This window comes from Dendrobates tinctorius, unplaced genomic scaffold, assembly GCF_039654945.1.
Source record: "Dendrobates tinctorius isolate UK_male_01 unplaced genomic scaffold, ASM3965494v1 ptg000059l, whole genome shotgun sequence".
Taxonomy (NCBI): domain Eukaryota; kingdom Metazoa; phylum Chordata; class Amphibia; order Anura; family Dendrobatidae; genus Dendrobates; species Dendrobates tinctorius.
In genome coordinates, this window is record NW_027361727.1 from 24,558,248 (window position 1) to 24,583,564 (window position 25,317).

General features: G+C 44.6%; 1 protein-coding gene across 7 annotated transcripts in view; it reads left to right on the plus strand.

Annotated features, from left to right (window-relative positions):
• Positions 1-25,317, plus strand: part of LRRC4C (leucine rich repeat containing 4C) — a 1,128,588-nt gene that overhangs the window by 789,776 nt on the left and 313,495 nt on the right. The gene's annotated exons all lie outside the window — the stretch shown is intronic.

Consider the following 25,317-nt stretch of genomic DNA (forward strand, 5'->3'; position numbering starts at 1 on the left):
ATATATCTATATTAAAACTCCAACCCGGTGGTCAGATTTGGACATGCCGTCTCTATGCATTGATCCCTCACTGTTTTTTATCATCCAGATTTTCTTCTACAAACATGTGTCCATTTGGTGGAAGCTCCTGTGGCTTTGCATGGACCTAGGCTCCTATCGTACTCCTGGCCTGTGAAATTGCTTATGGATTCAGTAAATTGAAATAACAAGGATGAGAGACAGCGGCGCTCCTGCTTTATGAGCTGTGTATGTTTTTATGGTTGCCTTTCTGTTTCATTTCTGAGCTAACAGAATGAGTTGATGAAGGAGGCAATCAGTATGTGATCTGCCCGCTGAAACCTCCATCGCTCCACTCCGGCCGCTTCTGTAAACAATCGGCCATTAAGTGCTGCCGAGATATAAGGACGTGTCATCTTTGCAGGATTAACAGAAAGACATCAGTGAAATTATGACCGTGCTTCTTATTATCAGTTGACTGTCGCTATCAGGATCCATCTGCATGACCCCGTATGTGTCATCACAGACAAGCATTTATCTCCATTTAAACTCGATTTTCTGACTTTTTCAATTATCCAGTGCGGGTCTAACAAAGGGAAAACTCCATGGTATTTATCAGTGTCATAGAAGCAGGGATTCATATATTTAGCTAGATATCATTCTCCTCTGATCATTGCATTTTTGTTTTATTATTTTTAGTTGTTACCACTTTTTATAAACTTATCACCCACTTAATGTCCTTGTTGGATAACAAAGATTATCTATTTATGTCACCTCTCCGTAGACAGATGATAAATCTATACTCACTGGGAATCTTCCTCCAGCCGTCATCAGAATAGCGTTTCTTATATCCCTTGTGTGATTGAAGCATTACTGAGCATGTGCAACCACTGCCTAAAGGACTGATGGTCGCACATGCTCAGTAACAATTCATTCACAGATTGGGGTTAATAATTGGTGGGGTCTCAGGAATACAAACCATAGCGATCTTACACAACTCCCACCAGTTTGCTTGATTCTTTTTAGGGTCATAAAAGGAATAAAAAAAAGAATGATACTCAAGTTCAACCCCCATTTGTCGTACCTCTGCAGCTGGCTTTCTCCTTTCCTCTGACCCCATATTCTTTTCCATCTTAACTCTTTTGACCCTTTATAAGTCTGAAGCGATGTTATAACATCTGCAAGAATCTGCAAAAACCCTAGTCCATGCCCTCATCATCTCCCGCCTTGACTACTGCAACCTCCTGCTCTGTGGCCTCCCCTCTAACACTCTTGCACCCCTCCAGTCTATTCTAAACTCTGCTGCCCGACTAATCCACCTGTCGCCCCGCTATTCCCCGGCCTCTCCACTCTGTCAATCCCTGCACTGGCTCCCTATTGCCCAGAGACTCCACTTCAAAACCCTAACCATGACATACAAAGCCATCCACAACCTGTCTCCTCCATACATCTGTAACCTCGTCTCCCGGTACTTACCTGCCCGAAACCTCCGATCCTCACAATATCTCCTTCCGTACACCCCTCTTATCTCCTCTTCCCACAATCACATACAAGATTTCTCTCGCGCATCACCCCTACTCTGGAACTCTCTACCACAACACATCAGACTCTCACCTACCGTGGAAACCTTCAAAAAGAACCTGAAGACCCACCTCTTCCGACAAACCTGTAACCTGCAGTAACCACCGATCCACCAAACCGCTGCATAACCAGCTCTACCCTCGCCTACTGTATCCTCACCCATCCCTTGTAGATTGTGAGCCCTCGCGGGCAGGGTCCTCTCTCATCCTGGACCAGTCGTGACTTGTATTGTGTAAGATTACTGTACTTGTATGTATTATGTATACCCCTCCTCACATGTAAAGCGCCATGGAATAAATGGCGCTATAATAATAAATAATAATAATAACATGCACCCAAGAAGAAAGGTGGAAGAGAAGGAGCTGTATTGATTAATCAGGTGAGGGCAGTATTATTTTTTTTTGTATTTTTTATCCCCTCCATTTATTATGCTATGGGGCTCTGGAGAGGAATCGGAGCACAATGACCATTATTTTACTGGCAATTCCATTTGCATTGAACAGATGTGTTGCAAATCCAATTTCCGCTACTTTTTCAGAAAATTAGCTCATCTCTAGATGTCTCACCCCCTTTAAATGAAATCTATAACCAGGTTTTTGCTATGTAATCTGAGGTCAGCATGATTTAGGGGCAGAGACCCTGACTCCAGTGATGTATCACATATTAGGCTGTTGGCTGCAGTCTCAATTAAAATTGGTTTAGGGTGTGCGCACAAGCTGCGGATTTGGCCCTGCGGATCCGCAGCAGTTTCTGTTGCGGTGTACAGTACCATTATTCCCTATGGGAAATGGAAACCGCTGTGCAGACGCTGCGGAATTTTCCGCGTGGATTTTCTGCGGTTTCTAAACCGCAGAAAGAATTGACATGTCAATTCTTTCTGCGGATTCCGCAGCGGTTTACCATCTCCTCCATTGTGGAGATGGTGAAACCGCAGGGCAAAACCGCAGGCTAATCCGTAGATAGAGGATTTATCTGCGGATTTTGAAAATCCGCGCGGATCAATCCACAGCAGATTCCGCAGCGTGTGCACAGAGCCTTAATCTTATTCAGATCTAGCAGCTCTCTGAATGCTGAGCTCCGTATAATCCCACCTCCACCAATGATTGGCTAGTCTCTGTGTACACTTTGCATAGGCAGAAAGCTGCCAATCAGAGGGTGGGCAGGGTTGGACTATCTGGCATCAGGTCAAGTAGTGTTATGGTGATAATCTGTTTGCTGATAAAACATTGATTCTATGAAAACTACAGGAAGCATCCCAGCTAGTGACACATCGCTGGAATCAAGGTCTCTGCCTCTGCATTAAGTTGCTTTCATATTAGGTTGAAAATCCTTGTGGAATACTCCATTTAAATTAGAAACACAGTGTGATGTACCTCCCTTTCATCCCCTGAACTAGACCGTGTACATGTTTTCCGTAGAGTCTCTGTATAAAGAAAATTTGTCTTACTGGGGGGCAAGAAAGGCCCCCTCTAACTGAATCTCTGGGAGGCTATTTAGGGTAGAATATTCTTCTCCCAGTTTCAATTAAATGGCTCTAAGACCTATTAAAACCCGTTCAGTGCTCCATGACTTCACAGATTTGCCACTCTTACCGTGAGTTCCCTGTGGGAAGTTTTGGTGGATTTTGTCATTACATGTTTCACTTTGGCACCAGAAATTTCTCCTTCGGTCTCTACAGAGCTCAATTTTTTATTTTTTTTATCCTGCTCATGAAAAACATTTAGAACTTGAAAGTCAAGGGCATCAACCACTTTCGTAGGCAAGCAGAGACTTTCTGATGATGACGTGAATTATTTATGCTGTGTGTAAGTTGTCTAAATACTTTCTGGTTCTTCATACAGAATACATGAAAACCTAATAATCACACCGCGATGTGGGAAAGATCTCCCCATGGAAGCAGCTAAAGAAGAAACTTCCATACGGCCATTCAGGGGCTTTAGCAGGACTGCTCACAGGTTTAGTCATCGCTGGGAAATCAATGAGTGGATCCTCCTGATTTACGATGGAAAATCAAAGTTTCATAGTTTTAATGTTGAAAGAAGACACAAGTCCATCGAGTTCAACCTATAACCTAACATATTGATCCAGAGGAAGACAACGCCCCATACTAAAGATGCTAATTGTCCCATATTTATTGGAATTATATCTTCCCATCCTCACATATGACAATTATATTGGTTCACTAGATCAATGTTCCATCACAGAATCTAGTGCCCATAAACTGCAATATTGTATTTATCAAAAAAAGCATCCAGGTCCTACTGGAACTTGCATCGATGAATTAATCATTGCAACATTAGAGTTCCATAATCTCACTGCTCATACAGTAAAAAAGGCATTGTATCAATGCTTGCACAGTAAAGAATCCATAGTCTCACTGCTCATACAGTAAAGAATCCATAGTCTCACTGCTCACACAGTAAAGAAAGCATAGTATTAATGCTTGTTCAAAAAAGAATCCATAGTCTAACTGCTCGCTCAGTAAAGAAACCATAGTCTCAGTGCTCGTATGGTAAAGAATCCATAGTCTCACTGCTTGTATAGTAAAGAATCCATAGTCTCACTGGTTGCATAGTAAAGAATCCATAGTCTCACTGCTCACACAATAAAGAATCCATAATCTCACTGCTCATACAGTAAAGAAAGCAAAGTATTAATGCTTGTACAGTAAAGAATCCATGGTCTCATTGCTTGTTCAATAAAGAATCCATAGTTTCATTGCTTGCTCAGCAAAGAAACTATAGTCTCACTGCTCGTATATTAAAAAATCCATAGTCTCACAGCTCACACAGTAAAGAATCCATAGTCTCACTGCTCGCTCAGTAATGAAACCATAGTCTCAATGCTCGCATAGTAAAGAATCCATAGCCTCACCTCTCGCACAGTAAAGAATTCATAGTCTCACTGCTCACACAGTAAAGAATCCATAGTCTCACTGCTCACACAGTAAAGATTCCATAGTCTCACTGCTTGCACAGTAAAAAATCCATACTCTCACTGCTCATACAGTAGAGAATCCAAAGTCTCTCTGCTCATACAGTAAAGAAAGCATAGTATTAATGTTTGCACAGTAAAGAATCCATAGTCTCACTGCTTGCTCAGTAAAGAATCCATAGTCTTGCTGCTCACACAGTAAAGCAACAATAGTCTCACTGATTGCACAGTAAAGAATCCATAGTATTAAAGCTTGCACAGTAAAGAATCCATGGTCTCATTGCTTGTTCAAAAAAGAATCCATAGTCTCACTGCTTGCTCAGTAAAGAAACCATAGTCTCACTGCTCGCACAATAAAGGCTCTATAGTCTCACTGCTCATACAGTAAAGAAAGCATAGTAAAGAATCCATGGTCTCATTGCTTGTTCAAAAAAGAATCCATAGTCTCACTGCTCGTTCAAGAAACCATAGTCTTACTGCTCGTATATTAAAAAATCCATAGTCTCACAGCTCACACAGTAAAGAATCCATAGTCTCACTGATTGTTCAGTAAAGAAACCATAGTCTCACTGCTCGCATAGAAAAGAATCCATAGCCTCACTACTCGCACAGTAAAAAATCCATACTCTCACTGGTCATACAGTAAAGAATACATAGTCACACAGCTAGCACAGTAAAGAATACATAGTTTCACTGCTTACACGGTAAAGAATCCATAGTCTAACTTCTCACACAGTGAAGAATACATAGGCTCACTGTCAGAGGCGTAGCAAGGGTTTTGGTTCAGGGTGGGCGCAGGGCTGGTTTTAGGCAAAGTGGGGCCCTAGGCAAAGTATAAAATGGGGCCCAAATGCTAACACGTTGCAGATCACACAGAAGTATTTCGGTTGTAGTTACATGCGCTAAGTTCAGGCCGTTAAATGAGTGTGATCGACAATATTTATGTCGTTGAATACTTGTTTCCCGGCCTCTTTCCACCGTCTGAGAAAGGATGAGGACAGAACGATCACTAATGGATCAATCTGTCCCCATACAGTATCATGTTATCAGCAGCATATCTGCAGCTTACACTCCATAGTCCTCCATATAATATAATGTGCCCCATAGTCCTCCATATATTAAAATACACTCAGTCCTCCATATAATATAATACACTCCTCATAGTCCTCCATATATTAAAATACACTGCTCAGTCCTCCATATAGTATAATACACTCCTCATAGTCATCCATATAGTATAATATACCGCCAGTCATCCATGTAGCATAATTCACTTCCCATAGTATAATGCACCCCATAGTTCTTCATATAGTATAATGTATTCCCCATAGTCCTCGATGCAGTATAATGCAGCTCACATATAGTATAATGCAACCACCCCACAGAGTATAATGCAGCCCCGCCATACAATATAATGTAGCCACCCATGGAATATAATGCAGCCCCCCTCTTATAGTATAATGCAGCCACCCCTTAGAGCATAATGCTGCCACCCCACAGAATATAATGTAATCCCCCCATAGAATATAATGCAGCCCCCCTCTTATAGTATAATGCAGCCACCCCTTAGAGCATAATGCAGCCACCCCACAGAATATAATGTAATCCCCCCATAGAATATAATGCAGCCCCCCTCTTATAGTATAATGCAGCCACCCCTTAGAGCATAATGCAGCCACCCCACAGAATATAATGTAATCCCCCCATAGAATAAAATGCAGCCCCTCCATAGAATATATGGCAGCCCCATCATAGAGTATAATGCAGCCCCCCATAGAATACAATGCAGCCTCTTATATAGTATAATGGAGCCCCTCCATAGAATACAATGTAGCCCTCCTCATATAGTATAATGCAGCCCAAATAGAATATAATGTAGCCCCCTCAAAGTATAATGAAACCCCCATACAATATAATCTAGCACCCCATAGAATACAATGTAGACTCCTCATATAGTATAATGTAGCCCCCCTCAGAGTATGATGCAATAACTCCCCATAGAATATAATAAATATAATACAGCGCCCCATTGAGTATAACGTAGCCCCGAATAGAATATAATACAGCCCACCTCCCCATAGAATATAATGTAGCCCCCAATATTATATAACACAGCCTCCCCCATAGAATATAATGTACCCCCCATGGTATATAACACAGCCACATAGTATATAACACAACTCACATAGTATATAGCACAGCTGCATAGTATATAACACAGCACCACTTGGTAGATAGCACAGCACCACATGGTATACAGCACAGCACCATGGTATATAGCACAGCCCCACATGGTATACAGCACAGTCTCACATAGTATACATCACAGCCCCACATGGTATACAGCACAGCCCCACCCTCCCCCAGCACAGCACCATGGTATACAGCACAACCCCACATGGTATACAGCACAGCCCCCCCAGCACAGCGCCATGGTATACAGCTCCCCCCAGCCCAGCACAGCACCATGGTATACAGCCCCCCCAGCCCAGCACAGCACAACACCATGGTATACAGCTCCCCCCAGCACAGCGGTATACAGCCCTTTCCAGCACAGCTCCTTGGTACAGTACTCACTGTTGCATTAAAAAAAAACACACTCCTCACCTTCTCGTGCCCGCGTTGCTCCCAGATCCTGTCTCCTGCTCTGCCTGGTACACAGTGAGTGCATGATGATGTCATCGCACACCCGCTGTATCAGAGGCAGAGCAGGGAATGATGGGAGAGGGAGCGTCAGCTGACGCTCTCTCCTCCATCATTGCAGTGCACTCTACCGGTGGTTCAATTTGGCGGTGGCGGGAGTCGGCGCTGGGGGCAGGTGGGCCCCCCTGCCTCACAGGGGCCCCATAGCTGCTGTATGATGTGCTGCTAGCTGGGAGCCCCTGGGGGAGCAGGGGCCCTAGGCAGCTGCCTGGTCTGCCTGCCCCTAATGCCGGCCCTGGGTGGGCGAAACTTCTGAGTGGGCCCCAAAGCAGGTAACCTTGATTACAACTCAGTGACGCCCCCTAATAGTGGATGTAGGAGATGACTGCGATGTTACTGAAAATAATCTCTATATTGTCATGATCTCAGTGCGGGTCTGACTCGCACACGTGGGGTTAATGTCTGGAACCAGTGCTGATGACTAGCATTTCTGGGGTTAAAGGTTGTGATCCCAGTGCAGGCTTACCTGCACACCTGGGGCTATGATTGTGGCCTCTCCCTGGTTCTGGGAGAGGCTTCTTATAGCCTCAGGACGCTCCCATCCCCATCAGTTATACTTTCGCCCTTGGCATTGTGTGGTGACCCCTGAGTGTGTTTGTGCTGTGTTCTGGTTGCTTGATTCTCTGTGTACGACTCGGTCTGTTCTCTGGATATTGCTTTGGATTCTGCATGGTACCTTCTATGTATGTTTGGTTTTGACCCCTGCTTGGCCCTGACTATCCGTTCTGTCTCATCCCTGGTACTTTACTGATATCTCTGTGTATGACCTCCGTTTTGCCTGACTCTGAGTATTTCTGTATAGTGTCCTGCCATCTCTGAAAGCAGGACGCTAAGCCCCGCCCCCTTGCTAAACTTCAGCATCCACAAGGTCCTGTGTATCTGTACTTTCCGGCTGTACCTGACCCCGGGCCCCCCTACAGTGCGGGTGAGTCCCTGCTCAGCGGAGGCTGCACGCTGGCGCTGACAGGATCCTGACATATATAAAGACCAATATTGATATACCGCCATATGGTCAGGGATAAATAATACCTGTCCTACAGAACATATAAGTGATTACTGCACAGTTATAGTTGGTGATTTACAACCAACATTCTTTCTGATGGAATCGTTCACTTTTAGCGTCTTTTCCATCTGGCCCAGGCCGACAATGACAATTCTCCAGCCAGGACTCGGCTACAGAGATTACAACAAAGACACGTTTCACTTTTCATATTCCAGTCCCATCACCATCTATCCCCAACCTGTGCAAACCCCTCATCCTACTGATACCCCAATGCTGAGCGGCTGCTGCCGTATGTGTCCCTATTACTGCACCTGCTGGGTGGTTCTCTGTGCCCTTTTAACTCTAAAGCAACTCTCTAGAATATAGTAATGTTGTGTGCAAGTGCCCTAGAAAACAGGGCCCACATTTTGCCCCTTAGAAAGTAATATTGCCCTGTATGTGCCTCTTTGACAGTCACAGTTACCCAAGTTCCCCTATAACAATAAGTGCCCACTTTACATTCAATAATGTCCAGAGTCCCCCTGTACAGCTCCCTTATACTGTATATGTAAGGCAGCACCCCCCATAGGCAGACTGTAATGTAAGACAGCACCCTCATAGGCAAACTGTAAGGTAAGGCAGCACCCCCCATAGGCAGACTGTAATGTACGGCAGCACCCCCCCATAGGCAGACTGTAATATAAGGCAGCACCCCACATAGGCAGACTGTTAGGTAAGGAAACACCCCCTATAGGCAGACTGTAAGGTAAGGCAGCACCCCCCATAGGCAGACTGATAGGTAAGGCAGCACCCCTTATAGGCAGACTGTAATGTAAGGCATCACTCCCCATAGGCAGACTGTAAAATAATGCACCCCCATAAAATAAATAAATAAATACTCTCCTCTCTTCCTCCTGGCTCCTGCACCGCTCTGAGATCCCGCTCATCTCCTGACAGCGGGCGCCGGGCAGTGACGTCATCGAGCCCCCTGTCAGTGAATGCGTCAGACGCTGAGAGGGGATGATGGGAGAGGGAGCGTAATGCGCCTTCTCTCAACAGTGTGGTCAGCTGTATCGGCTGGATGCCAATACAGCTGACCCTGTGATGACGGGCGAGGGGCCCACTTCTGGCACCAGGCCCCCCACCTGCTCAGAGGCCCATAGCGGCCGGGTGGAAGAGCTGGGAGATCGATTCTCCCTGCTCTGCTTGTGGGGGAATCATACTATGTGTGGGGCTCTGAGGGCCATGATACTGTTTATGAGGGGAATTATACTATGTGTGGGGGCTCTGAGGGCAAGTGGTGGAGAGGATGAGAGAAGGAGCCCAATTGGGACTTTTGTAATGGGGCATCTTGACTGCCATGTTCTTCTTAGTAGCAGTGGATCGCCCGCCAGGGCAGTGGGGATACTTGGTACCGGGCCACTTCTTAAAGCGGAAGTGTCACAGCAGCAGTGACCCGGCTCGTGGCCCTGGGCGTCCAATAAAAAGGATAGTGAAAAAGTGTGGTAGGGGCCAGATTGTGGGGTGGTCCACTGCTTACCACGTCCAGACGACACAGACACCGGGCGATGCAAAGACGAGACGGAGGCAGATTTCAGTTGTAACAGATCCGGGTTTATTGGCCGTCCTCCTGACGACCATAGCCATGCACCACAGTTCCTTTACAGTTCTCCGTTTCCAGGCCCGAGTACCTTCACCTTTCCTTCGAAGTGACGTCCCTCGCGGATCTTTCGCTGGGGCTGTCCTAGACCAATCTAACGCCAGCGCTTCACCTGCCCGAGGTTGTCGTCCAATCGGTACCCCTGGGGCCTCGTGTGTCCTGCGATCCGTTGTGTCAGGGTCACCCCCCTGACTGTCTTTTCCTGTCAGTCCCCTGGTCGAACTCTTCCACCGGTCTCAGTCTTCTGTCCTGACTCTTCTCCTTCTGAGCTCCTCCCGGGACTAGCCTAACCTGGAACCCTAACCTGTCCTATTTATACCCTCTCTCACTGGGAATTTCCCTCCTGGGTTCCTATCTCCCTGCCCCCCACGGCTAAGCGGTTTCTTAAGCCCTAAGCTGATGTCAAGTCCTGAACTACACTCCCCCTGCCATCTTGTGGTCAATTCTAGTTACTGCACTCCCTTTTCTATCTTTCCCAGCTGTTACCCTTCTGTCATTGCCAATCTCCATCTATAGTGCACAAACCATCCCCTCCTACTTCCAGTCAAGTCTGTCCGTCAAGTCACCTTCCCCACAAAAGGGATAATAAAGTTTTTAATAAAGTGTTTGTGATGCCACTTGTGGTATTCGGTCAGGGGACCGATCCTGCTATGCAGGTCCTCTGGGATGGTGACAGGGCAGCAGAGGTGGTTGAGCTCTCCACAGGTAAAGCTGTATCCCAGGGCAGTTTGGGTGAAGATGTTAAAGGTGATGGTGAATCATTGTGGTGCAGGGCAGGTGATGCAGGAATGATTCAGAAGACACAGCAGGGTGCAGTTTCCTTTAGCTTTTACTGAGCAATGCAGGTACAGTCTGGAGCTCAGGTTACAGATAGTTCTGGATCTGGCCAGCCTGGAAGCAATTTGGGAATTTCCTTAATCAGGTGGGTTGTGAGGCCTCCTTTCTAGCACTATTCTCTGAGGTACTTGTGTGGCACCCCTGAGGGTTGTGGAAACAAGAGGGGAGGAGCTAATTAGGAGGGAAAGTAAGTAGTCTGAGAGAGGAAGGAGATGAAGTAAGATGTGCAAAAAGCAGCTCTCTGTCAGTGGAAACTAGAGAAAGAAGTGTGAGAAGAAGGAAGCTCCAGTAGTAGAAAGAAAGAAGAGGTCTTAGGGGCACGGATAGTGAGAGATCCATCCGTGGGGCCCGCATCCATCAGTGTGGTCAGTGGAGGGACCCGATCACAGTTAGGGGACCGGCCCCAAAACTAGTGGAGAAACTAAGGAATCAGGACCAGAGGCAGTAGGAATTGCAAGTGCTACAGCCAACTCCACATACTTTCGCTGAAAAGGCAGACATATAGCATCTAGGGGTATGACTAATGTCGACTGACAAGATCAGAGTCTGCTGGCTTGGGACACTGTGTGTGAAGGCGCAGGGCAGGAGAAGTGGAAACCAGCGCAGTGAGATGTCCAGGGAAGGAACATAATAAAGTAGTCGTGGAGAAGTGTATCCCAAATCATCTGGGGGTTGGCTGGACCACAGGCCCGGAGGACACAGCACACGGCTGAAGACAGTAATCTGCAGAACTGTGAGAAAAGCATTGAAAACTGCACCCAGCTGTGTCCTCTGAATTATTCCTGCATCACCTAAGCCCTGCACTACAACCATCATCACCATCATTTTACACCATAATCTGCCCTGGGGAATTGCTCTGCCTGTGGAGAGCTGAACCAACTCTGCTGCATCACCATCTGCCCCAGTGGACTGAATCTGCAGTGTCGGCTAACATCTTAATTGCCGAACACCACAGGTGGTGTCATGAATCTCTTATAAACTTTATTTCCCCTTTTAACATCATCATTTTCATTGGACACCCAGGGCCATGGACCGGGTCACTGCTGCCGTGACACATCCCCTTAAGAACCGGTCCAGTACAGAGTATCCCTGAGGCCCTGGCGGGCGCTCCACTTGCTGCTGTATACTCTATTCAAGTCCCTCTTTCTGTCGGAAGCTTAGGTAGAACTCCACTCGCATGACAGGCAGCTGGAGCCTGCTTCTGGGGGTCACTCCTGTCTGGCATCTCCGGCTCACATGTGCTGCTGTGTCAATGAGTATCAGTAGGGGACAGAGGATCTGTGATCTTCTGCCCTCCAGATTCTGCTGCCAGGGCTTTAGTACCCACAAAGCCTTGGGCTCTGGTGCCCAGTTACTGGCATTCAAGCCTGGGGTGAGCTCAGATGGAGCTCCTATCCCCAGCTTCTCTCCACACGTCCTCTCTCAACCTTGTTCAGGCTCTAACTCCCTTCACTCACTTCCTCCTCCTGACCAGCAGCTCCCCTGATGTCGGGTTTAGAGCTCCCTCGGCTGACCTGGAGCAGGAACTGTGTTGTATACTGAACTACCTGGTAAGGGGGATTCCTTCCTTGCTTCCAGGCATGACATCACTCCCCCCTGGAGGGAGGCAAGGCCATTGTGGCAACCGAACTCCTGGAGTGCCACAGCAGTTTCTCCTAGTATATTACTATTTGATACCTAATTATACAAACCTCAGCCTAGAAATAAGATATTACAGCCTTTTTTTCTTGGACATCCACCTTAATACAGAAACCTAATTTTCAACCTGTTTTTGAGCACTCAGTTGTAATTGCCTCTTGTCTTCTGAACGCCAAATAGTTTTGATATTGATTAATGCGAAATAGCATGTAAGTGTACTTATCCAAAAGCCAGACCTAATGGGATAAGATGGATAATGCAGATATAAAAAGTTCTAGATAAGTTTGAGACATTGTTTCATAAAGTAACCTGCCAGATGAAGAGGATAATAACCTCACAAGACATAGACAAGGCCGTACAGCATCAAATTGATTCGAGGAACTGAACATTTCGGCTGTAATGAGGGGCCATGGGTTCTAGTACAATATTTGTTTTTTTGTCCCTGTGTGATCCTAAACATAAAGAGGCCCCATAATCTAAGGCCATTTCTCTGTATATACATTAAACTAAGTGGTTTTCTAGCAGAGACTCTTCAATAATGGGAAAGTGAGCTATTTAAGTACATGAACTCCTACAGACGGAATGATAGATGATATTAACCAAAGGAGAAGTTTACTGAGCGTTTAAGCTATATTTCATCTTAAATGAGAATCTGCCTTTTTTTTGTGCTATCAAATATCCTCTGCTTCCAGATATAAGTATAATAAAATGTAAAAAGTTTAGAAAACTGGGTAACTACCTCTGTAGGAGCTATTATGGAGGCACTCAACGACTTACTGAAAAATATAAATGTCTGAATGGATTGTATTATTCTTACATTTTCCTTCATTGACTAGAGATGAATGTAAATCATGGTCATGGTCACCTTGAGTTTGACCAATAAGAAGCCAAAGCTGTATTTACAGGTGGTGATGCCCTAATTATTACATGCCCATGTGCATTATCCTAATCTCTGGATGTGCTCAGCCCTATTAGCATGATGATAAATAGTAAGAGATGGCCAGTAATGATGAGTGAGCATGTTCGGATTAGGTGTTACCGAGCATGATCGAGTGCTAATGGAGTGCTCTATTAGCACTCGAGCATGCTCAGATTACACCTTACCAAGCATGCTCGCTCTTCACTAATAATGACCAGATTTGGAAAAATAATGATTTTGCGAGAATAGATGATTGGACTATACAGGATGTATCTATGTGATTCCACCTAATGTTTGTGATGAGAATATGAAGGTTTTGTTGGCCGGTCATTATGATGTATCTAATTTGGATTGTATGATATTGGACACTTTAATCAACATATCTCTATGTGCGTTATCCTAATGCCCAATGTCCCAGAATCTACTGCTATACCTTAGATTAATATATGAATAATATAATAATATTAGGAATAATATATCTTGGTGATATGAATACTAATATATATATATATATATATATATATATATATATACACAGTGGGGCAAAAAAGTATTTAGTCAGTCAGCAATAGTGCAAGTTCCACCACTTAAAAAGATGAGAGGCGTCTGTAATTTACATCATAGGTAGACCTCAACTATGGGAGACAAACTGAGAAAAAAAAATCCAGAAAATCACATTGTCTGTTTTTTTTTCATTTTATTTGCATATTATGGTGGAAAATAAGTATTTGGTCAGAAACAAGCAATCAAGATTTCTGGCTCTCACAGACCTGTAACTTCTTCTTTAAGAGTCTCCTCTTTCCTCCACTCATTACCTGTAGTAATGGCACCTGTTTTAACTTGTTATCAGTATAAAAAGACACCTGTGCACACCCTCAAACAGTCTGACTCCAAACTCCACTATGGTGAAGACCAAAGAGCTGTCAAAGGACACCAGAAACAAAATTGTAGCCCTGCACCAGGCTGGGAAGACTGAATCTGCAATAGCCAACCAGCTTGGAGTGAAGAAATCAACTGTGGGAGCAATAATTAGAAAATGGAAGACATACAAGACCACTGATAATCTCCCTCGATCTGGTGCTCCACGCAAAATCCCACCCCGTGGGGTCAGAATGATCACAAGAACGGTGAGCAAAAATCCCAGAACCACGCGGGGGGACCTAGTGAATGAACTGCAGAGAGCTGGGACCAATGTAACAAGGCCTACCATAAGTAACACACTACGCCACCATGGACTCAGATCCTGCAGTGCCAGACGTGTCCCACTGCTTAAGCCTGTACATGTCCGGGCCCGTCTGAAGTTTGCTAAAGAGCATTTGGATGATCCAGAGGAGATTTGGGAGAATGTCCTATGGTCTGATGAAACCAAACTGGAACTGTTTGGTAGAAACACAACTTGTCGTGTTTGGAGGAAAAAGAATACTGAGTTGCATCCATCAAACACCATACCTACTGTAAAGCATGGTGGTGGAAACATCATGCTTTGGGGCTGTTTCTCTGCAAAGGGGCCAGGACAACTGATCCGGGTACATGAAAGAATGAATGGGGCCATGTATCGTGAGATTTTGAGTGCAAACCTCCTTCCATCAGCAAGGGCATTGAAGATGAAACGTGGCTGGGTCTTTCAACATAACAATGATCCAAAGCACACCGCCAGGGCAACGAAGGAGTGGCTTCGTAAGAAGCATTTCAAGGTCCTGGAGTGGCCTAGCCAGTCTCCAGATCTCAACCCTATAGAAAACCTTTGGAGGGAGTTGAAAGTCCGTGTTGCCAAGCGAAAAGCCAAAAACATCACTGCTCTAGAGGAGATCTGCATGGAGGAATGGGCCAACATACCAACAACAGTGTGTGGCAACCTTGTGAAGACTCACAGAAAACGTTTGACCTCTGTCATTGCCAACAAAGGATATATCACAAAGTATTGAGATGAAATTTTGTTTCTGACCAAATACTTATTTTCCACCATAATATGCAAATAAAATGAAAAAAAAACAGACAATGTGATTTTCTGGATTTTTTTTTCTCAGTTTGTCTCCCATAGTTGAGGTCTACCTATGATGTAAATTACAGACGCCTCTCATCTTTTTAAGTGGTGGAACTTGCACTATTGCTGACTGACTAAATACTTTTTTGCCCCACTGTATATGTATATATAATTGAGATATATTATATATCTTATATATCTATGTATACAGAGGGGAAAATAAGTATTTGATACATTGACAAGTATGCAAATTTTCCCAACTACAAATAATGGAGTGATCTGTATTTTTTATCGTAGGTACACTTCAACTGTGAAGGACAGAAACTAAAAAAAAATGAAAATCATATTGTATGATTTTTACATAATTAAATTGCATTTTATTGCATGAAATAAGTATTTGATCACCGACCAACCAGCCAGAATTCTGTTTCTCACAGAACAGTTAGTTTTTCTATAAGACTTCTTCTACTCTGCACTCATTACCTGTATTAATTGCACCTGTTTGATCTCGTTACTTGTATAAAAGACACCTGTCCACACACTCAATCACACTCCAACCTCAAGATGTCTGTCAATCTTCCTCGGTCTGGGGCTCCACACAAGAGCTTACCTCGTGGGGTAAGGATGATTCTGAGAAAGGTCAGGAATCAGCCCAGAACTACACGGGAGGACCTGGTCAATGACCTGAAGAGTGCTGGGACCAAAGTCTCAAACATTACTGTTAGTAACACACTACGTCACCATGGATTGAAATTCTGCAGGGCAAACAAGGTCCATCAGCTCACGCCAGGACATATCCAGGCCTATGTGAAGCTTGCCAATGACTGTCGATGATCCAGAGGAGGCATGGGAGAATGTCATGTGGTCAGATGAGACCAAAATAGAACTTTTTGTTATCAACTCCACTCGTCTCGTTTGGAAGAATAAGGATGAGTACAACCCCAAGAACACCATCCCAACTGTGAAGCATGGTGGGGAAAGCATCCCACTTTGGATGTGCTTTTCTGCAAAGGGGACAGGACGACTGCACAGTATTGAAGGGAAAATGGATGGGGTCAGGCATCACAAGATTTTGGCCAACAACCTCCTTCCCTCAGTAAGAGCATTGAAGATGCGCCATGGCTGGGTCTTCTAGCTTGAAAATGACCTAAGACACACAGCCAGGGCATCTAAGGAGTGGCTCCGTAAGAACCATTTCAAGGTCCTGGAGTGTCCTAGCCAGTCTCCAGACCTAAACCCAATAGAAAATCTTTGGAGGGAGCTGAAACTCAACTTTGCCCAGTGACAGCCCCGAAACCTGAAAGATCTAGAGAAGATCTGTATGGAGGAGAGGGCCAAAATCCCTGCTGCAGTGTTTGCCAACCTGGTCAAGAACTACAGGAAATGTCTAACCTCTGTAATTACAAACAAAGGTTTCTGTACCAAATATTGAGTTCTGTTTTTCTATTGTATCAAATACTTATTTCATGTGATAAAATGCAAATTAATTATGTAATAATCATACAAGGGGATTTTCTAGATTTTTTAAAGATACTATCTCTTGCAGTTGAAGTGTATCTATGATAAAAATTACAGATCTCTCCATTCTTTGTAGGTGGGAAAACTTGAAATATCGACAGGGTATCAAATACTTATTTTCCTCACTCTGTCTATCTATTTATCTATAATCTATTTTTATACCAATCTATTAATCAATCTATCCACTCTTATTTTATTTTGTTTAATTTATTGCTAATTAGACATAATAATAAATATCGAAATGAGCAAACTTTTTTATTTTTTTCAGCATACTTGGTTGCCTATAGCTCTTGCTTCTTTTGCCTTGGGAAAAATTCATCTCTACCAGGGCATATACTGTAGACAGGAATAAATTCTCATGTCTGAGCCTTCTGGCGCAACACTATGTTTATTTTTACTAATACAGTTTCTATTCATTTATGAGTTTATATTTGGATTGCACTGTCAAAAGCCCATCAATGGTCATCCATTGGTTCGGCAGATGTTCACATTGAGTTATCGAGTTTTCTGTTTTGTTTATACATATATATATATATAGTAGGGATTCGTTCTGGTAGGTAATGGCAGGGCTGCAGTAACGAGGCAACACACAGGCTTAATGTCCAATTTAAGTGGTTTAATGTCACGTTGCAAACAGCAGGTTAAAAGAAAGTAAGGAAAAACATAAATATACTCCAGCCTGGAGAACCACTGGTCCCAGACTCACCCCTTGCATTGGACGGGCTTAACTAAGCGGCTGCCAGGTCCGCGACATCCGCCAAGTGCCATTCCCAGGGTTGTTGATAGTCTTGCTGCTATAGTCCTGCAGCACGGGGATCCTGTATACAAGTTCAGGCTAAGTCCAGCCAAGTTCCTGTAACTTCCAGACACACCCACCATGTGCCAAAAACCAACCTCCATTACATAGCCCATAACCCCTCCCACAAGTGAAGTAGACATCACATGGGCTGATCACGTGACCCTGACATCATCGCAGGTCCTGTCTTTAGGGAAAAACCCAGCCAAACAATAATCTGCTGGGAGAAATGTATCTCCCATCCAGTAAAACACCCTTTACTGTACCACATACCTCCCTCCTATGTTCAACCTTAAGGGGGTGGACACATGACATACAGTGAGCCCTAGACAGGGCATCTTCATTCCCCTGTAGTCTGCCCGATGTTCTACTGAAAATTTAAAATTTTGCAGGGACAGGAGCCACCTGGTGACTCGGGCATTCCTCTCCTTAGCTTGACTCATCCACGTAAGAGGGGAATGATCTGTCACCAACCGAAATGTTCTCCCCAGCAAATAGTAGCGCAATGACTCCAGTGCCAACTTGATGGCCAGGCACTCTCTCTCCACAATACTGTACCTGGTTTCAGCTGGGGTAAGCTTCTGGCTTAGGAAACTAACGGGATGCTCTTCCCCGTTAACCTCCTGAAACAGCACGGCCCCGAGCCCTATCTCAGAGGAATCCGTCTGCACAACGAACTCTCTTTTGAAATTTGGAGTAATAAGGAGGACTGGTGTACCACTCAGTACCCCTTTTAACTTTGTAAAGGCCCCCTCTAACTGATCATTCCAGTGGACCATCACAGATTTCCTCCCTTTTAAGCAGGTATGTTAAAGGCGCGGACATAGTTGCTTGTCGAAGAGAGTCTATCACTGCCTGTACTTTTGCTAAGTGACTTTCCCAGTCAGTGCAGTACACAATAATATCGTCTAGATAGACTGAGGCATAGCGGTGATGGAGAAGAATATCCATTAATCGCTGGAACGTTGCTGGTGTGCCATGCAACCCAAAGGGTAATACCTTATACTGGAACAGCCCCTCCAGTGTTACAAAAGCCATTTTTTCCTTCGCCACCTCTGTTAGGGGTACCTGCCAATAACCTTTTGTGAGGTCCAGAGTTGTAAAATACCGTGCCTGCCCAAATCGCTCTATCAACTCATCAACCCGAGGCTTAGGGTAGGCGTCAAACTTTGAAATGTCATTAAGTTTTCTAAAATCATTACAGAATCTTAGAGACCCATCAGGCTTGGGTATTAGGACTATTGGGCTGGCCCATTCACTTTGGGACTCTTCTATGACCCCTAACTGTAGCATAGTTTTTACATCTTCCGAGATGGCTTGTCGCCGGGCTTCAGGCACCCGATATGGCTTTAGTCGGACTTTGGCCTGTGGCTCCGTGACAATGTCATGTTGGATTAGGGAGGTGCAACCGGGGAGCTTCGAAAAACCATCTGTGAACATCCGGACCTCCTGAACCTGTCTAGGAGACAAAGTGTCTGCAGTTTTGACTGCGATTTGGGCTTCTAATGCCTTGCCCAGAGGTGATGGAACCATCTCCATATGAAACGCAGGCAGCGGACTATCCCCACCAAGGTTTTCTCTATCTTTCAATGGTTTAAGAAAATGAACATGGTAAACCTGTTCTGGCTTTCTCTGTCCTGGCTGGTGTACCTTGTAGTCTACTGGCCCCACCTTTTCCATGATCTCGTAGGGTCCCTGCCACCTTGCAAGAAATTTGCTATCTACGGTAGGCACAAGTACTAACACCCGATCCCCAGGGCTAAAGGTTCTTACCCGAGCCCCCCGGTTATAGGCCCGAATCTGTTGTGCTGCCTCCATATGATCCCGGACTAAGGGTAGGACTGTCCTTTCTTGCATTTTTGCAACATGTTCTATCACACTTTTGTGGGGGGTAGGTTGGTTCTCCCAGGCCTCTTTGGCTATATCGTCAAAGGGCGAGAACCCCGTAGACGCCTGAGGCACCTCCCATACTGCACACAACAAATACGGCAATAAGAGATCCCGGTCCTTCCCATCTTTGGAAACTGCCTTTTTTAACATGTTCTTCAGCGTCTTATTGAATCTTTCTACCAGACCATCTGTTTGGGGATGATAGACCGATGTGCGCAACTGTTTAATATTTAGCAAACGGCAGAGTTCCTTCATAATTTTTGACATAAAGTGGGTTCCCTGGTCTGTTAAAATTTCTTGAGGAATTCCCACCCACGAAAACATACCCATGAGTTCCTTTGCTATAAGCTTAGATGATGTGTGGTGCAGAGGAATGACCTCAGGATATCGGGTAGCATAGTCTAGAACTACCAAGATGTGTTGGTGTCCCCTTGCCGACTTATTGAGAGGCCCGACCAGATCCATTGCCACTCTCTCGAAGGGTACCTCTATGATTGGTAAAGGCACCAAGGGACTCCGAAAGTGAGGCTGGGGACTGGTTACCTGGCACACTGGACAGGAATTACAGTACCGTTTAACTTCTTCATGGACCCCTAGCCAGTAGAACCACTGCAGAATTCGGTCTAGGGTTTTCTTTTGGCCCAAATGCCCCCCAAGTACATGCGCATGCGCTAAGTCCATTATCAGCCTACAATATGCCTGAGGTACCAGTAACTGTTCTACCATTTCCCCACTTATTTTCTCTACTCGGTACAACAAACCTTGGTTCAGCTCAAAGCGTGGCAACACTGTAGCTGCCCCAGGTTGTTGGGGTTCCCCATTAACAAACAGTACATTTTCTCTGGCCCGGGCCAAAGTAGGGTCTCGGAGTTGCGCCGTACCAATATTGTCACCTGCTACATTCAAGTCTGACAACTCGGGTCCCGGCGGCAAGTCTTCCACCTTTCCTGCCAATACTTCTACGGGAGAATTTGTCCCCTCCTCCACCGAAGGGAAAGTTACCCCTACCGCCAGCACTTCTTCTTTCGGGCCACCAGGTTCATGCCCTACTTCTGGAGAATGTAACCTGGTTGCCTATGGTGCCAGCAGTTGCTCCGTGGATGGGACAACAGATGGCCATAGCACAGAAAAAAAAGGAAAGTCTCTTCCAATTATCACTTCATAATGCAGAGTAGTCACAACCCCCACCTCATGGCACTGCCTCCCTGCTGGCGTGTTTATCACCACTAGTGTGGTGGGATAGTCTTTTAAGTCCCCATGTATACACAACACCCCTATTTTCCGACCCGTATACTCGCTGCTTTGTATCCAGCTGGCTCGTACCAGGGTTACAATACTCCCAGAGTCCAATAGGGACACAGCTGGGGTGCCTTCCACTTCAACCCGACACAAATGTTCCATATTGGGCCCTTTCAGGGTGCCCATTGCACACATCGGTTCAGCATAGTGAGACTGGCAGTACCCAAAGTTTGTGTCCATGGGCTCAGCCAGTTGGGGGCAATCAGCTCTCATATGACCTGGTTCCTGGCACCGCCAGCAAATTATGGGGCTCCTTACTTCCCCAGATAAGTCCTGAGCGGCCTTCCTGGGCTCCGCTCGCCGAACCAGGGGTGGAGACTTAGGAACCTTCCTGTTACCTTCCGGGGAGTCCCTCCCTGTAGCTCTTTGGTAGCCCCATACAAATCAACCCAGACAGATGTCTGTCCAGCCTCTGTTTGAAGACTTCTATTGAAGGAGAACTCACCACCTCTCGTGGCAGCCTGTTCCACTCATTGATCACTCTAACTGTCAAAAAGTTTTTTCTAATGTCTAATCTGTGTCTCCTCCCACTCAGTTTCATCCCATTGCTTCTAGTCTTTCCTTGCGCAAATGATAATAAAGATTATCCTTCTACAATGTGACAGCCCTTGATATATTTGTAGATAGCTATTAAGTATCCTCTCAGTCTTCTCTTCTGCAAGCTAAACATTCCCAAATCCTGCAACCTTTCCTCATAAGACAGGGTTTGCAGACTGGTCACCATTCTGGTTGCTCTTTTCTGAACTTGCTCTAGTTTGCTGATGTCTTTTTTAAAATGTGGTACCCAAAACTGGACACAGTATTCCAGATGAGGTCTGACCAAAGAGGAGTAGAGGGCAATAATGACTTCACGTGATCTAGACTGTATGCTTCTGTTAATACATCTTAGAATTGCATTTGCCTTTTTTGCTGCTGCATCACACTGTTGATTCATATTCAGTCTGTGATCTATTAGTATACCCAAGTCTTTTTCACATGTACTGCTGCTTAGCCCTATTCCTCCCATTCTGTATATGCTTTTTTCATTTTTATTGCCCAGATATAGTACTTTGCATTTTTCCCTGCTAAAAACCATTCTGTTAGTTGTTGCCCACTGCTCCAGTTTATTTATATCTTTTTGAATCCTCTCTTCTCTAGTATTAGCTATCCCTCCTAGCTTTGTGTCATCAGCAAATTTAATCAGTTTACCCTCAATTCCTTCATCTAAATCATTGATAAAGATGTTGAGCAATACAGGACCCAGGACAGAGCCCTGTGGTACCCCACTTGAGACATTCTTCCAACTGGATGTGCAGCCATTTTCGACCACTCTTTGGGTCCGATCACTAAGCCAGTTATGAATCCACCTAACAGTTGCCTTGTCCATTCCATACTTAGCCATTTTTTCAATAAGGATTGTGTGAGATACTTTGTCCAATGCTTTGCTGAAGTCAATATATAATATATCACCAGCATTTCCCTGATCCACCCAATCAGTGATTCTGTCATAGAAGTAAATTAAGTTAGTCTGACATGACTTATTAGCTCCAAACCCATGTTGACTCTGTTTAATCACTTCATTCTTATCTAGGTACTGACATAAATATTGTTTAATAATTTGTTCGAAGATCTTTCCTGGTATAGAAGTCAGACTCACCGGCCTATAGTTGCCTGGGTCCACCTTCTTCCCCTTTTTGAAGATAGGAACAACATTTGCTCTTCTCCAGTATTCTGGGACTTCTTCTGTTCTCCACGAATATTCCAAGATTATGGAGAGGGGTTCAAAAATTTCTTCTGCTATCTTCTTCAGTACTCTGGGGTGTAATTCATTCTTGACCTGGAGACTTGAATTCATTTAGGTTAGCTAAGTGTTCCCTCACTATCTTTCTGTTTAAAGATATCCTGAATTATTCTATTCTCTTAATAGGACAGTGAAGAATAGTTGATGTCACATTTCCTTTCTGAGAGAAAACAGATGCAAAATAGGAATTTAAAAGTTCGGCCTTCTAAACATCCTGTCTTACCATTTCATCATTTTCATCCTGTAAAAATCCTATAGCATCTTTGACTTTTCTTTTACTTTTGACATATGCCCAAAATCCTTTATTATTGCTTTTGATGCCTCTTGCAAGCCTCAATGCATTGTCAGCTTTAGATAATCTGATTCGTGCTCTGCAGGTTCTGCAGACAGCATTATATTCTTCTTTAGATATGCTGTCATGATACCAGTGCTGGGTGACTGGCACTGCTGGGGTTAATGTTCTGACCTCAGTGCAGACTCTCACCTGCACACCTGGGCCTCTCATTGGTGGCCTCTCATTGGTTCTGGGGAGGCTTTTTATAGCCTCAGAAAGCGCCCATCCCCCGTCAGTTATACTTTCGCCCTTGGCATTGTGTGGTGACCCCTGAGTGTGTTAGTGCTGTGTTCTGGTTGCTTGATTCTCTGTGTATGACTCGGTATGTTCTCTGGATTTTGCTTTGGATTCTGCCTGGTACCTGCTACGTCTGTTTGGTTTTGATCTCTGCTTGGCCCTGACTATCCGTTCTGTCTCATCCCTGGTACTTTACTGATATCTTGTGTATGACCTTTGGCTTGTCTGACCTCCCGTCTGTTTATCCCTCCTGTACCTCGCTTGCCTGTACTGTGCATGACCCCCGCTTTGCCCGACTTTGAGTTTTCTATCTTCTTTGAAAGCAGGTTGCTAAGCCCCAACCCTTTGCAGTCACATGACCGTTCACATGACCGTAGGTCCTGTGCCGGCTTGCTAAACTTCTGCATTCAGGTCCTGTGCATCTTTATTTTCCATCTGTTCTTGTCCCCAGGGGTCCCTACGGTGCGGGTGAGTCCCTGCTTAGCGGAGGCTGTACGCCGGCGCTGTCAGGACCCTGACATATGCCTCCCTCTTTCCATTTTATAAACATTTCTTTCATCCTTTTTAGCATGTGCTTAAGTTCTGTGTTTATCCATCCTGGTTTCCTTAAATGCTTCCTATTCTTCCCTCTTTTCGGAATTGTTAACAATTGTGCTTTAAGAATTTCATTTTTCAAGATTTCCCATCCTTCCTGGACATTTTTGTCCTTAAGGATATCCAGCCATTGGATCCCTCCAATTCTCTTTCTGATTCCCTTAAAATCTGCCTTTCTGAAATCTAACCTTGACGTCTGAGTCTTCACAGGTCTTCCTCCTCTAGTTATCCAAAATTCTAAAATAGCATGGTCGCTACCTCCTAGGGTCCCAGCCACTTTTACCTCCTCAACCATTTCCTCCCTGTTTATAAGGATTAGATCCAAGGTAGCAGTTCCCCTTGTTTTCTCCCCTACCTTTTGGAAGATAAAGTTGTCAGCAAGAGAGGATAAGAATTTCCTTGACCTGTTAGTTTTGCCTGAGAGAGATTCCCAAGAAATGTCTGGATAGTTGAAATCTCCCATGACAACTGTGTCATATTTTTTGGAGAACTTGGCCATTTGATGCATAAAGAGTTCATCCATATCTTCAGCTTGCACAGGCGGCCTGTAGTAAATGCCTACAATGGTGTCCTTTCCATTGTTCTGTCCTTGTATTCTTACCCAAACAGTTTCCACAGAACTCCCAGTCTCTGAAGCTTCAATCTCTGTGCAGATATAGGCATTTCTAACATACAATGCGACACCTCCTCCTCGTTTATCAAGTCTGTTTCTTTCAAATAAGTTGTATCCTTCTAGTCTTCTATTCCAATTATGTGTACTGTCCCACCAAGTTTCAGTGATTCCAATTAAATCATATTTCTTTTCCTGTGTTAGTAGTTCCAATTCTCCTTGTTTGTTGCCCATGCTTTGTGCATTAGTATAGAAACATTTTAGTTTGTGATTGGTTTCTCTTTCTCCAATATTTTTATTAATTAGATTCTTTCGTCTTTGTTCTTCCTTTCCACTTCTAATAGCAGAGTTCTCAATAGCATTTGTCAGGTGTATGGCTTTTTCTGGTCTTTTGCTTCCCTTCCCATGTTGTTCTAGTTTAAAGCTCTCCTTACAAGTATAGCAAGGCGACTTCCAAATACATGTTTTCCAGTCTTCGTAAAGTGCACCCCATCTCTAGCAAGTAGTCCATCGTATAAGTAGTTCACTCCGTGATCCAGAAATCCAAACCGTTGCTGACGGCACCATCGACGTAGCCAGTTGTTCACCTGCAGAATCTTTTTCCACCTCCTTGTTCCATGGCCATCCACTGGGAGGATGGAAGAGAAGACCACCTGCGCTCCCAGTTCTTTCACTTTCTTGCCTAAGTCTTCAAAGTCTCTGCAGATGATTTCCAGGTTGTTTCTTGCTGTGTCATTTGTCCCGACATGTAGTAGCAGGAATGGTTAGTCATCTGTAGGTCTGAAGAGTCCTGATATCCTGTCAGACACATCTTTAATTTTTGCACGTGGAAGACAGCACATTTCTTTTGAGGTTATATCCGGTCTGCAGATATCTACAGAAAAGAATGTAATGAATTAATTATGAATGCAGTGAAGCCTGGAAGTTCCTCGATGATGCTTAGATTGAAGCATGCTGGTGATTTGGTGATTCCTACAGTAAAGCATGGCATTGGTGGCATTGGTTTGTTAATGCCTACAATGAA